Source organism: Protopterus annectens, chromosome 8.part0, assembly GCF_019279795.1.
Source record: "Protopterus annectens isolate FY-2018-M chromosome 8.part0, PAN1.0, whole genome shotgun sequence".
Classification (NCBI taxonomy): domain Eukaryota; kingdom Metazoa; phylum Chordata; order Ceratodontiformes; family Protopteridae; genus Protopterus; species Protopterus annectens.
The window spans coordinates 527,052,574-527,065,677 of record NC_056741.1 but is presented as its reverse complement, the minus strand read 5'-3'; the positions used below and the strand labels follow the sequence as shown (position 1 = coordinate 527,065,677).

Below are 13,104 nucleotides of genomic sequence, written 5' to 3'. Positions count from 1 at the left end.
ATAACATTTTAACTGTGTGAAATTGTGGTATGACATTTGAGGGTGGTCATTTTATGGATCCTTCTGTCAAATGTATGTGTGCCATTGTGCAACACACCTTGTAGCCTCTTTGCACAAATTCCATGTCGTAGTTTAGCTGGTGGTGTTCCATAGATGGTGTGTTGAAAATCTGAGCTCAGAACATTAAGTTGTGGTAAATTTATGGGCATTTGTTAAAAATTCTAAAAATGCACCTTGTACGTGTTATATCAGCTTTGTAGTGGAGAAGTCTGGAAAGTAGCAGAGTAGACTAATGACAGTTTCAGCAAATGCTGTCAATGCGAAGGCAGTTCAGTGAAACCATTTTGTATGACGGAGGAAATTGTAATTTTTAATACAGTTTGACGTTTGAGCAGGTGTATGCATACATATATGTACATGTCCAGGATGTGTATGGGGGGTCTTGACCTTCTCTTCTCTCAAAAAAAAACTTTGCTCCAGGGTTTACTAAAATTGGTGTCAACATGCACAGCTTTGTCATTTGGTCAAAGCTCTGTCAATTTATCAGCATGAACCCAAGCCATCAAACCATTATTTTTACAGTTACTGTGATAAACATTTGAATTTCTGTACCCCCTAACATACTTTTTTTTTTTTTTTGAAAGCTGTTTATTTTATTAAAAATGTGTGGAAGTTGACTTGCAGGGTCTTTTTCAGTTGCACATTGGAGCTGGTGATGAGACAAATAATGTCTGTCAATGAGGTTCTGAAGGCTGTGAAAGAGAAGGGATCTGTGACTGGATGTGAGGTCCAGGTGGCCTATATTAGTTTTCTTTCAGACATGGAATGCATTTGATTTACCTGTAGCTGGCAGTCTGGTCAGTTTTCCTTTCCCATTTAAAAACTGTTCTTTTGTGTTTGAAGGTGACGTATTGCATACAACTCCAACTCTTAATTGATGGCTGTCTTAAAAGATTGAGTGGTATTCGTGGCAGCATTTAGAATTGAACTTGATCGCCTCACAGTTAGATGTTGCCCGTTCGATTCTCAGTTAGAGCGTCTTCTGTGTGACGACATGCGTGAATGGGCATTCCTTCGCTGAAGGTTGTGCGTTAGGCCCGGCAAGCCGGTACATAAAAATCTACTGCCAATCATTAGCGGACCGGAGTTCCGCTGTGGCGACCCCTAACCGGGAAAAGCCGAAAGACACAAACGAACAAACATTTTTCTGTAACTGGCTTGCTGCCCTGCTTACCTTGGTAAATTAGCAGGAGGTTGTTCAGGGGCCAAGTATATTGCACAGTTAGACAGGAGTACTTTGGTCAGAAGCATTTTTGCGGTCTGCCATGTTAGTTTTAACTGAGTTGTGTTGATTTTTTTTTTATTCTGTTTCAAAGCGTTTTATATAAAATATGTTTCATACAAGAATCTCTAAAATTGAAAGATACTATGGCTGAAAGATTTCAATCTTTACAAAAAATCTTTGTGTAATAGGTCTGGTTCTGAGTCCCCTTGTGCCTCTTGTCAATCAAAAGACAACCTCTTGTACCAGCATAACTTCTTTGTAGTACCCCAGGGATGCACAGTAGCAAATACCACCCAAACCTTGTCTCTAGTGCCATGGCATACTGCCCAAGAATTAAAACTCTGGATAATTTTAATTTCTATCATACATAATTCCCACAACTACCTCTAAGCTACCTCTGTGTCAAGCTAAGGTTTTAAATTCACAAAATAATATTTCAATGTCAGTGAATGTCCATCAGTTGTCATTTGTTTGATATGATCTCCATTCTATGGTCTCACAATACGTACACAGTTCTGACATGTTTCATTCAATGCAAGTGCCCTGCTTTCCAGCTGTTAGTCAGAAAAGTGTTTAAAGATGCTTTCAATCAATACACTATTAATAGTCTTGATATGCAATGTAAAATAAAATGCACAGTTATTAACAGTGGATGTCCTTCTATTCTGATGTTGCAGTATTCATAGCAGTAGGGAGTTGCTGCTTGCAGCGCCACCGTCCGGCCAGTATACCAAAGTCTTAGTCTAGGGGGTACGTGTGACATCGGTTACCAGGGCCATAAACCGATGTTAGGTATAAAAGTGACGTCTGCACGTACCCTCATCAGAATTTTTCTGCTGCAGTGATCATCGGTCGCCAGTTCCATTTCTGCATCATGCTTCTTTAGATTGACCGCATTCCAGATAGTTAAAAACTAGGCGACCGTTTTTGACCATTACAGAAAAGTGCCCGGTGGGGTTTTCTTACTTATTTTGCTTACTGTTTAGATTTACATGTCAGCTAGGAAAGGGAAGTGTGTTTGTGGGAGACAAATTCCTCACAAGGACACACACGATAAGTGTGTTTTTTGTCTAGGCGAGGCCCACAACCATAAATCATGTTCTATCTCTAAGTCCTATGTCCCCAAGTCCCTACATAGCCGATTAGCAGCTTTGAATCTTTATCTTGAGAACCAAAGACTCAGACACTTGGTGTTAGGCATGGAGGGGAGGAGTAGGCCCTTCCGACGAGCTGCCTTGGAAGAAGGCAAAAAAAGTTAGGCACAAATCCCAAGCTGCACCTCAGGCATCCGAACAGGCTTTAGAGGTGATTGAAGACCCAGGGTTCATTCAGACAACTGTTACCAAAGCAGGGCTGGGAACCTTAATGGTAGCTGGTGTGCGGGATATGGAAGGTACTTCCACTGAGGTAATTCAGCCATCGGAGTCTGATGGCAGAGGGGAACCATGGCTCGCGTTCTCGGAACCCCCTGCTCCTCATATTCATGCTAGCCCGACGTCCTCTTCTCTTCTCACTGCTCCTACTACCCCATTAAAAAAACAGAAGTCCAAGCACTCTGAACCCCCTGAGATGCCTGGATGGGAGTCCTTTTTCTCAAAGTCTGTTTAAGCCTTTCAGGCATTACAATCACAGCAACTTCCCCCTACTCTCACTCCTCAACCTATCCATGTATCTGAGGAAGAATACTCATCTTCTGAGGAGTCCTTCTCCTACGAAACACAGATTGAATCCCCCAAGGAATTCATTACTCCAGAAGAAGAGGACTCTATTTCTCCTGAATCCCCAGGAGAAGAATTCAGCTTTGGGGGTATTATCTCCCTCATGAGGGAACATTAAGTGGCAGGCCTCTGAGGTTTCAGAATCCAAGAAAAGGTACTTTGACCTTTTGCAGATGGAACAGCCATCTCCCTCAGCTGTGCCTCCTTTACTGCCTGCTTTTCAGGATGCCTTCCTAACTGCTTCACAGTCTCCTGACTCCCAACTCCCAGCAGCTAAACGACCTGATCGTTTTTACAGGGTCCCCCCAGGCACACAGTTTCTTTACAAGAACCCTCTTGCAGACCCAACTGTTATAGCTGTTTCTGCAGATAAGACATCCAGACAACTACCTTCTACTACTCTTTATCCAACTGATAAAGACAGTAAATTTATGGACAGGTAAAAAAGTATATACCTCCTCCACTCTGGCCATTAGGGCCCTGAACTACCAAACACACATGGCAAGGTATGTACTTTAAACCATTTCAAAAGCGTCCAGCCTTCTGTCTGAGGTTTAGGACTCCCCTACCAGAGCACAACTAAACTCTCTTCTCTCTACAGCATCCCAAGTGACCAGGGACTCTTATTAAGTGCAGCTTTGATGCTGTGGAAGCTGCATCCAAAGCTGCTGCCTCTGGATCAGTGCTTCAACGTTACTCCTGGGAATGGTTACCAACCCTCCTCATGGATATTCACACTAAACTTCTGGATGCACCCTTGGACAATAAGACCCTTTTCGGACCAGCTTCTCAAATCCCACCAAGAGAAGGGTAAAGAGATACAGAACCACAAACACCTTCTGGTGTCCCCAATTCCTAGATTTCATAGGAAACTATCCTCAGAAACCCTCCTTTGTAAGAAGGCAATCCTTTCATTCGGTACCACAATCAAAGGGATGTAGACAGCAGAGAAAGACTCGTACTCCCAGATTTTCCTCCAGATCCTGTAACACACTCTTTGGGAGCCAGCCTGACCAACCCAGGCCTTCTCCACTGTGACTTACCCCTTCTGCATCTAGCTACACCCTTATCCCTTCGACTCACTCTCTCCCTTCCCTCCTGGTGAAGCCTAACAACAGAAAAGTGGATCCTCTCCATCATCCATAGAGGATATTACATGACTTGGTGGATGCTCCCACCTTTCCAAGGGATTCCTCAACCACCAAAAAACCAAATACACCTGTTCCCACCCATCATTTAGCAACTTCTAAATCAAGGCACCATAGGTCCGGTGCCCACCCCTCAAAGGAACACAGGCTTTTACTCCAAAATGTTCCTGGTACAAAGGAAATAAGGCCCTTGGAGACCTATCCTAGATCTATCCTTTCTCAACCTCTTCCACTATGTACCCAGTTTCAAAATGGTCACCTGACATCTTCTTTGCCTTTAATACCCTCCCAGGCATTCATGGTAGCTCTAGATCTCAAGGATGCCTACCTCCATATCCCCATTCATCCGGATTACAGGAAATTCCTCAGATTCTTAGTAGGCTGCTGTCATTTTCAATTCTCTGCATTGCCTTTTGGTCTGTCCACTGCCCCAAGAGTGTTTACAAAGTGTCTAGCCCCCTCATAGCCCATTGCAGGACCCAGAGTATACAAATATACCCATACCTAGATGGGCTACTCATCCTGCATCAAGACCACTAGCTATTAATTCTTTACCTTCAACAGGTGTCGAACACCCTCTCTCTTCTGGGGTTCACCATAAACATAGAAAAATCTCACCTTATTCCCTCACAGGACATGATTTTCCTGGGGTGCAGACTCTGCACATACTGCATGAAGGCCTTCATCCCAGACCAAAGGATTCAGGAACTCTGTCTGTACTTCAGTCAGATCCTTACCAAAACCACCCTGACAGCTTGGGAATTCCTGAAACTGTTAGGCCACATGGCATCCCTTATACCCATGCTGCCTTTGGCAAGACTCCACATGTGCAAAACTCAGTGGGTGTTAAAAAAACCTATGGACCCAATATTCACAACCCTTGGACTCCTCACTTCCACTTCTGCTATGCTTGATAAAGGAGATCCACTGGTGGATATCTGCAATGCAGACCAACCTGGGGACCCACCTTCAGTCCCCAGCACCGCTGCAACAGCTATCCACAGATGCTTCAGATCTGGGCTGGGGTGCAGTGTTACAAACAAATCAACAACACCTCTCAGTACAAGGAAAATGGTCTACTGTAACGGTAAAAGACCACATCATCATCAAGGAAATTGCAGCCCTGCTATTAGCCCTTCAAACATTCAAGCCCTCTATCCTGCCAGGTACACTAAAGGTAATCACAGACAATATGACTGTCCTGTGGTATATAAACAAGCAAGGGGGGACCAGGTCCTACCCACTATGCAGCCTGGCCATCCAGATTTGGAATTTAGCCACTTCCCTTGGGGTCCACTTATTAGCCATCTATATCCCCTCAGAACAGAATGTTATGGCAGACGCACTCAGCAGAACCTCAGCCCCCTCTCATGAATGGATGCTTCGGAGAGAGGTTTTCCTAGACTTGATACACAGGTGGGGTATTCCACAAGCAAACATATTTGCCTCTCCAGTCAACAGGCAGATGCCCAACCTCTGCACATGGAATCCACATCCACAAGTTTGGAAAGTGGACGCCTTCTCCTTTTCATGGGGGAGGGTGCCTGTATGCCCCCCCTTCACTCTGATCGCAGAAAGTCCTCCTAAAAATTCAGAAGGACAAACCAAAAATCCTACTGGTGACCCCCTTTTGGCCAAGACAGCATCCCTCCTGTTTTCTCTAGCCAAGGGTAATCACCACAGATTACCCCACCGTCTAGACCTACTCGCACAGAACAAGGGATCCCTGCTACACCCACAGGTAAACAACTTAAAATTGACCTTATGGGTGATAGAATTCTGATCCCTTACAGACACCTTTATTCAGAGGACGTACTCGGTGTTTTGCAGGAAGCCAGAGAAACTATGTAGCCAAGTGGCTCAGAGTCTCCAATTGGTGTCCTAGGAACAACCAGGATCCCCTCACTACCTCCATTCCAAGGGTCCTATCCTACTTGTGCGAGCTACTCCAATCAGGACTAACATATTCCTCGATCAAAGTCCATTTGTCTGCCATTTCTGCCCATTTCTCCACCCCTGGCATCCAGACTGGAAGTCAAACTTTTTCTAAAGGGAGTCCTCCACATCAGCCCCCCACAGAAACCCATCCCTCTACCATAAGACCTTAACTTTGTATTAGAAAAACTAACCTTGCCCCCCTTTTGAACCAGCACATTCTGTTTCCTTGAAACTTTGCTCATGGAAAACAGTCCTGCTAGTTGCCCTCACCTCAGCCAGGAGGGTTTTGGAGATCCAAGACCTGATGGCCACATCCCCCTACCTGGTTTTCCACAAGGACAGAGTGGTCCTCAGGACTAACCCTTCATTCATGCCCAAGGTAGATAATGAACTCTCGTTGAATCACACCATTAACCTTCCTGTTTTCTATCCTCATCCACAAAATGCCTCAGAAATGACCCTACATTCCCTGGATGTACACTGACAACTTTGATACTACTTGGACAAAACCAACAATATCAGGAAGTCAGATCAGTTATTTATTTCCTTCCATCCCAGAGCCCTGGGGAAAGCTGTATCTAAGCAAACCATTTCTTCGTGTATCTCTGAGTCCATTTCCTTGTGCTACTCCCACCATGGGAAATCCTTACAAGGCTATATTAAACCCCATTCTATCAGAGCAGCTGCTTCCTCTACTGCCTTTTTCAAAAGCATAGATGACTCTTCTATTTTAGAAGCAGCTACTTGGACCTCAGTACACACCTTCACCAAACACTACAAGCTGGACATGGCATCCCGTGCTAGAGCAGGATTTACCAGGACTATCCTACATGATTTCCTTGACCACAGGAACCCTTCCACCTCCCAGATTCATACTTAAAGCTCTGGTATTCTCCCTACTGTTATGAATACTGAAACATCAGAATAGAAGGACATAGAATAGTTATGCAAGAACTTACCATAACCTTAGATATCCTTCTCTTCTATGTTGCAGTATTCAGTCTCACCCTCCTACCCCCATCTCTTTCCAACTACTATCCTAGGTATATCCTGAGGACACATTGCCATCATCACCCCTTGTCTGTACCTACACAGTCATCCTACTGCCCTGAGACTGGCCTACATGCAAGTCTAAGGGTCTCTGATTAGGATCATCCTGGTCAAACCTCATAGACACTACTGTATGCGGCAAAACAATTCTGATGAGGGTACATGCAGACATCACTTTTATACCTAATGTCAGTTTATGGCCCTGGTAACTGATGTCACATGTACCCTCCTAGACTAAGTCTTTGGTATACTGGCTGGACGGTGGCGCTGCAAGCAGCAACTCCCTACTGATGTTCTTTGTGTTTCGCTGTTGCAGTCATCACATTTGGGTTATCTGCTTGCAGTAGCCCTCAGTCTGATTATCAAAGTCTTGGGTCCTGCGTTGGTTGCTGTCTCATCTTCAGTGGCGTCAGGTAGGTTTTGTGCCTTATTTAAACCACAAACTATTCGTCGTCGGTGCATTTTCGCTTCTAAATATTTTGGTACTCGGTTCAATTATCCAGCTATGTCTTCGGTAAGCCACCCGACTACCAACATTCAGAAAAAACGCAAAGATAAAGACAGAGACAGGCTGCCTAGGTCCAAAGCTGCTGATGACGCTTCTCCTAAGCTAGTCGCCAGTTTGCCAGTACTCAGTGAGGCGCTTTCGCAGCCCCTGATACCCGCTACTTCAGATTCCCAGGCCTCTACTGAGACCCATTCGGAGTCCAGTATGCTGCGAGATGCTTCAACTGTGGAACCTATGGATGTCTCTGCCTTGGATGGGTCTGGAGCCACTGTGCAGGCACCGGCTTCTGAGGATGTATTCAGGCCTACTGACTTGCATATTAAACTGACGCCATCTTCTTCTTATAGGCATAAAACTCAAACCATGCCTAGGAAACCGATGTCCAGACCGCATGGTCAGGCCTCTATGCCTAAAAAACAAATAAGAATGGCTGAAGACCTTATTACTTTAATCAGGGGAAGCCAACCTTCCCCCTCTAAGAGACCTAGGACTGAATTTGCTTATGATACTTCTAACCCGGATTCTGAAATTTCTGTCTCCTCTGATGACCAGGATTTACCCTTATCTATCTATGAAGATTCTGATGCAGAGGACTCTATTCCCTCTGTTCCCCCCCCCAGAGGATTTCTCTTTTGGTGAAACCCTGCATACTCTTAGGGAGCATTTTCATTGGGAAAGCCAGGGTTACTGTGATTCTAAAAAGAGGCTTAGAGATTTCTTACTCCTTCCCCAATACAGGCCTTTAGCTATCCCTCCTGTGTTGGACATTGTTGATGATGCCTTTTCGGAATCTAGCTTGGCCCCTGACTCTTTACCTCCTGCACCCAGAAAACCTGATAGATATTACAGGGTTCCTGATTCTCACAAGTTCCTTTTTAAAAATCTTACTGCGGATCTTGAGACCATTTCACAGGGACCCAAGGGCATTAAGGCTGCTACTGCCAAAAATCCTACCCCCTCTGATAGAGACTCCAGGGCCCTGGATAGATGGGGTAAGAAGGTATACACCTCTGCAACCTTGGCTATCAGGGCCTTAAATTGCCAGTTTCATACGTTAAAATATCAGCAGCATATTATTGGATTGCTTAAACAGAAAATTATGTTGATTACTGATTGTGCTGAAAATAAGGATTTACAGGATTTAATGCTTTCTGCTGAACAGGTTGGAAAACCTACTTTACAATGTGGTTTTGATTCACTAGAGGCATCTTACAGGGCTGCTGTCACCGGGTCTGTACTTAGAAGGCATGCTTGGCTTAAGGAGACTCTATAGTCAGGCACACCGAAGTCCCACTCACTAGGCTGAACAAGGAAAAGTTTACTGTTAGCTGCGTGTCGGGTGCCAGGATCCGCCACATAACACAAGCACTCCAGAACAAGTACAAATATGACTCTGTCATTGTCCATGTTGGTGTGAATGACCTGGGCCATACCTCCCTGGACTACATGAAAAGAGACATGGAGAAGCTCTCTGATCACGTAGCCCAAGCCAGTATGACCCTGATCCTGAGTAGCATCCTGCCCTCACCAAGAATGATACCACGGTATAGAGAAAAAATTATCAATTTCAACAATTGGCTAAGCTTCTGATGTCATTCAAAGGGGATCCAGTGTCTGTCAGCCTGGGATGACATGCTCGACAAGCCACGCTGCTTTGCTAGAGACTGCTTGCACCTGTCACCCTTAGGCTTTCGAATACAGGCCAAAGCTCTTGCCACCCCCATAGTGCCTTTTTTAGACAAGGCTCAAAAGAAAAACCCAATGCCATAAATAGCACAAGTAACAAAAAACTGACGGTAATGCTACTCAATGCCAGAAGTCTAAACCTCAAAATGCATGCACTCGAAACACTCCTCAATATGGAGAAAATCGATATATGTGCAGTAACAGAAACCTGGTTTAAGGCTCCAGAGAGCACCCCAGCACTACCAGGCTACAACTCATACCATATATTTTGGCCAGAAAACCTGAACCGAAATACAAAAGGTGGGGGAGTATCCATATTCATCAAGGATACCCACACCTCCAGGTTAGTGGCACAGCACGATGCTTCAGAGATCATCCACATGCAACTAACAACGGGCAAAACTGCTATTCAAATTATAGCTTACTACAGATCACCCACCATGTCCCAGGACCCCCCACTCCGCATTCCTGGGAACACTGGGAAACATAAAGGTCCCACCAAACACCCTGATATTGGGTGATTTCAATTACTCAAACATTAACTGGGAGAACTACTCAAGTACAAACTCCCTTGCCCAACATTTCCTAGAATTTATAAACTCAAATGCCCTGAATCAACTGGTCAACACCCCCACCAGAGGTGACAACATATTGGACCTGGTCATCATCAACTTGGGCAACCAGTGTTCCACACCGGAGGTCAACCCCTCGCTAGATAGATCTGACCATAAACTAATCACTCTGGATATACACATTCCACCACCACCGCTGGTCAAAGAAACCACCGTGAAAAACTCTTCGAAAGCAAACTTCATGTCACTTAAGACCGAGATGGGAAGTTTCAAAGCCCCCATGGTAAAGGATAACGCTGTCCAAGCTGCAAAATCCTTTACTAATGCACTCTATGGGCACCTACAAGAATGCATGGATTGTGCTATCCCAAACAAAACCAAGACTCACTCCTCCAAGAAAAAGAAACCAGTCTGGTGGACCCCTACCATAAACAAGCTATACAATAGAAGGAGGAAACTAGTACAGAAAAGAGTAAAATTCCAAAAAGGGAAGACATCCCTGATCAGTATCAGCAAGAAACTACGTTCCCTCATAAAATCATCCAGGGCTAGCTTTGAAAGAAAAATTGCCATAGACTTCAAAGATAACCACAAGGCATTCTTTAGCTATATCAAGAATCTAAGTGGCAAATCTCAGATCTGCTCGGAGTTGGTGCAGAATGACACAAAATACACTGAACCGACCAATATAGCCAACATCCTGTCAGACAGGTTCAGGGCAAACTTCACCCCCCTCTCACCCCCAAAAGGGCCCATAACTATACCAGAAGAATGTAGTGCCCCTGAAATCACAGACACTCAGGTTAAAACAACCTTCTGCCAAAAACACAGCATCAATGGGACCGGACGGTGTCCCAGGCTGCGTCCTACACAATCTCAAAGATGAACTAACCCTTCACCTAAACACACTGTTTAAACTCAGCCTCTCCACAGGCTGCGTGCCCACAGAATGGTGCACAGCAACGGTTATTCCACTCCACAAAGGTGGAGCCACAACGGACCCCGGAAACTGCCACCCTATAAGCCTGACTAGCTTGGTCTGCAATGCTGTGGAGTGCTTCATCATGGATCTCATTAACAGAGACATTGGAAACCTCCAAACACTGGACCCTACCCAGTTCGGCTTTAAGGGCAGATCATGCTTCCTAAACCCGGTGGACTTCTTTGAAACAGTTACCAAGGCTTTAGACGAGGGAAAGTTGGTCCACACAGCTTACCTAGACCTCTCAAAGGCCTTTGACACCATTCCCCACTCAGGTATTATAGACAAGCTCATCAGCCTGAACATAAACCCCTACGTCACAAGATGGGTTGCCAACTGGCTCACGGACAGAACCCACATGGTAAGAGTTGCGGGAGTTAGGTCTGACTCTAAACCGGTTACAAGTGGCATTCCCCAGGGCTCAGTCCTAGGACCCCTCCTGTTTGGCATATACTTCTCAGAGGTACAGGCAAGCACAGGAGGGCTATGGCTGACCAAGTTCACAGACGACTGCAAACTGGGGGCTATAATTGACTCTCCGGCTGACACAGACATCCTCCAAAAGGGTCTCACTGAGACAGATACCTGGTGTCAAAACCATGGCCTCAAGCTAAATGCCAAAAAGTGCATAATCATCCCCTTTGGAAAAAACAAAGTACCCACAAACTACCACATAGGTGGTAGCTCCCTAAATACGGAAGACGTTATAAGGGATCTGTGGACCCAAGTAGATAGTAACCTCTTCTTTGATAATCACATTGCCAAAGTGTTTGGAAAATCCTTCTATGTGGCCCACCTAATCACAAAATGGTTTGCAACCAGATCAAAGAAGTCATTGGGCCCCTCTATGCATCACTCATCAGACCCATCATAGAGTACAATGCCTCATTTGGGATGTACTTTACAAGACACCTGCAACAACTGGAAAGACCACAGAAGTACCTCACCAAGAGGATCACTGGCCTCAAGCAGATGCCCTATGCAGCTCGACTGAAGAAACTCCAGCTGTACTCGGTTGCATACCGCCTACTCAGAGGTGATCTCTGCCTGACATACAAGGCCATGTCCAACCCAGAATTGATGGACATGTTCCACATAAAGAAAACCATATCCCCTCGAGCCACACGCTCCAGGGATCTAAACCTCACCACAACAATAAATAGGACGTGCTGGAGGGCTAGATTCCTGTCCCAGAGACTTCCCATACTCTGGAACAAGATTCCATTCTACATTAGGCAGAGCTCCTCGCTAACCCTCTTCAAGAAAAACATTGACGAGTGGATGGGAAACAGAAAGTTTACCCCTGGGATCACTTCAATGGCTGTGCTGGACAGAGGCACAGGGAACTAATCCAAGGGGGTGGCGAAAGCCAACACATTCCGGCTAGGCTTATAAATGCCTTCGGGCAGATAGCCTAGCACCTACCTATGAACCTGGACGGAAAAATCTTTGCCAAATCATGTTAAAACTAAATTGCTGGATGCTGCCTTAAATCAGGACCGCCTGTTTGGCGACAAAGCAGAAGACGTTCTTTAAAAGATGGAGGAAAAAGCTAAATCTATGCAAACTGTTAAAAGATTGCTTACAAGTGCTTCCTCCTAGATTTAGTAGGCAGTGACCCTCAAAAAAATTGGTCCTTTCCTGCCTCTTCCAGGCCTTCTCAGTTCAAACCCAGAACCAGCAGAACACCCAGCCTTCAGTCCCAGGGTACACACAGGACTAAGCAGTGGGGGGCTCCCACTTTCAAATCAAGGAGTAGTAAGACTCCCCCCTGTGGTAAGCTGTCTCAGTGACTTAACTTTAAAACTTCCAAGCACTTCTCAACTGACTGCTCCTTTAGGGGGAAAGATTGCTCTGCAAGCAACCCAGAGCCAGCAGAACACCCAGGCTTCAGTCCTAGGGTACACACAGGACTAAGCAGTGGGGGGCTCCCACTTTCAAATCAAGGAGTAGTAAGACTCCCCCCTGTGGTAAGCTGTCTCAGTGACTTAACTTTAAAACTTCCAAGCACTTCTCAACTGACTGCTCCTTTAGGGGGAAAGATTGCTCTGCAAGCAAAACACTGGGAACTCATTACCCAGGACAAATGGGATTTAAACATAGTTTCCCAAGGATACAGATTTCACTTCCACACATTACCAACCCCAAATGGTTGGCCAGATCTACCCCCACATCAGAGGGCAGAGGCTCAAAAGCAAGTACTCTCTCTCAGAATTA

General features: G+C 45.3%; 1 protein-coding gene across 1 annotated transcript in view; it reads left to right on the top strand.

Annotated features, from left to right (window-relative positions):
- The window catches only part of PRUNE1 (prune exopolyphosphatase 1), a 564,173-nt gene that overhangs the window by 353,920 nt on the left and 197,149 nt on the right, over nt 1-13,104 (top strand). The gene's annotated exons all lie outside the window — the stretch shown is intronic.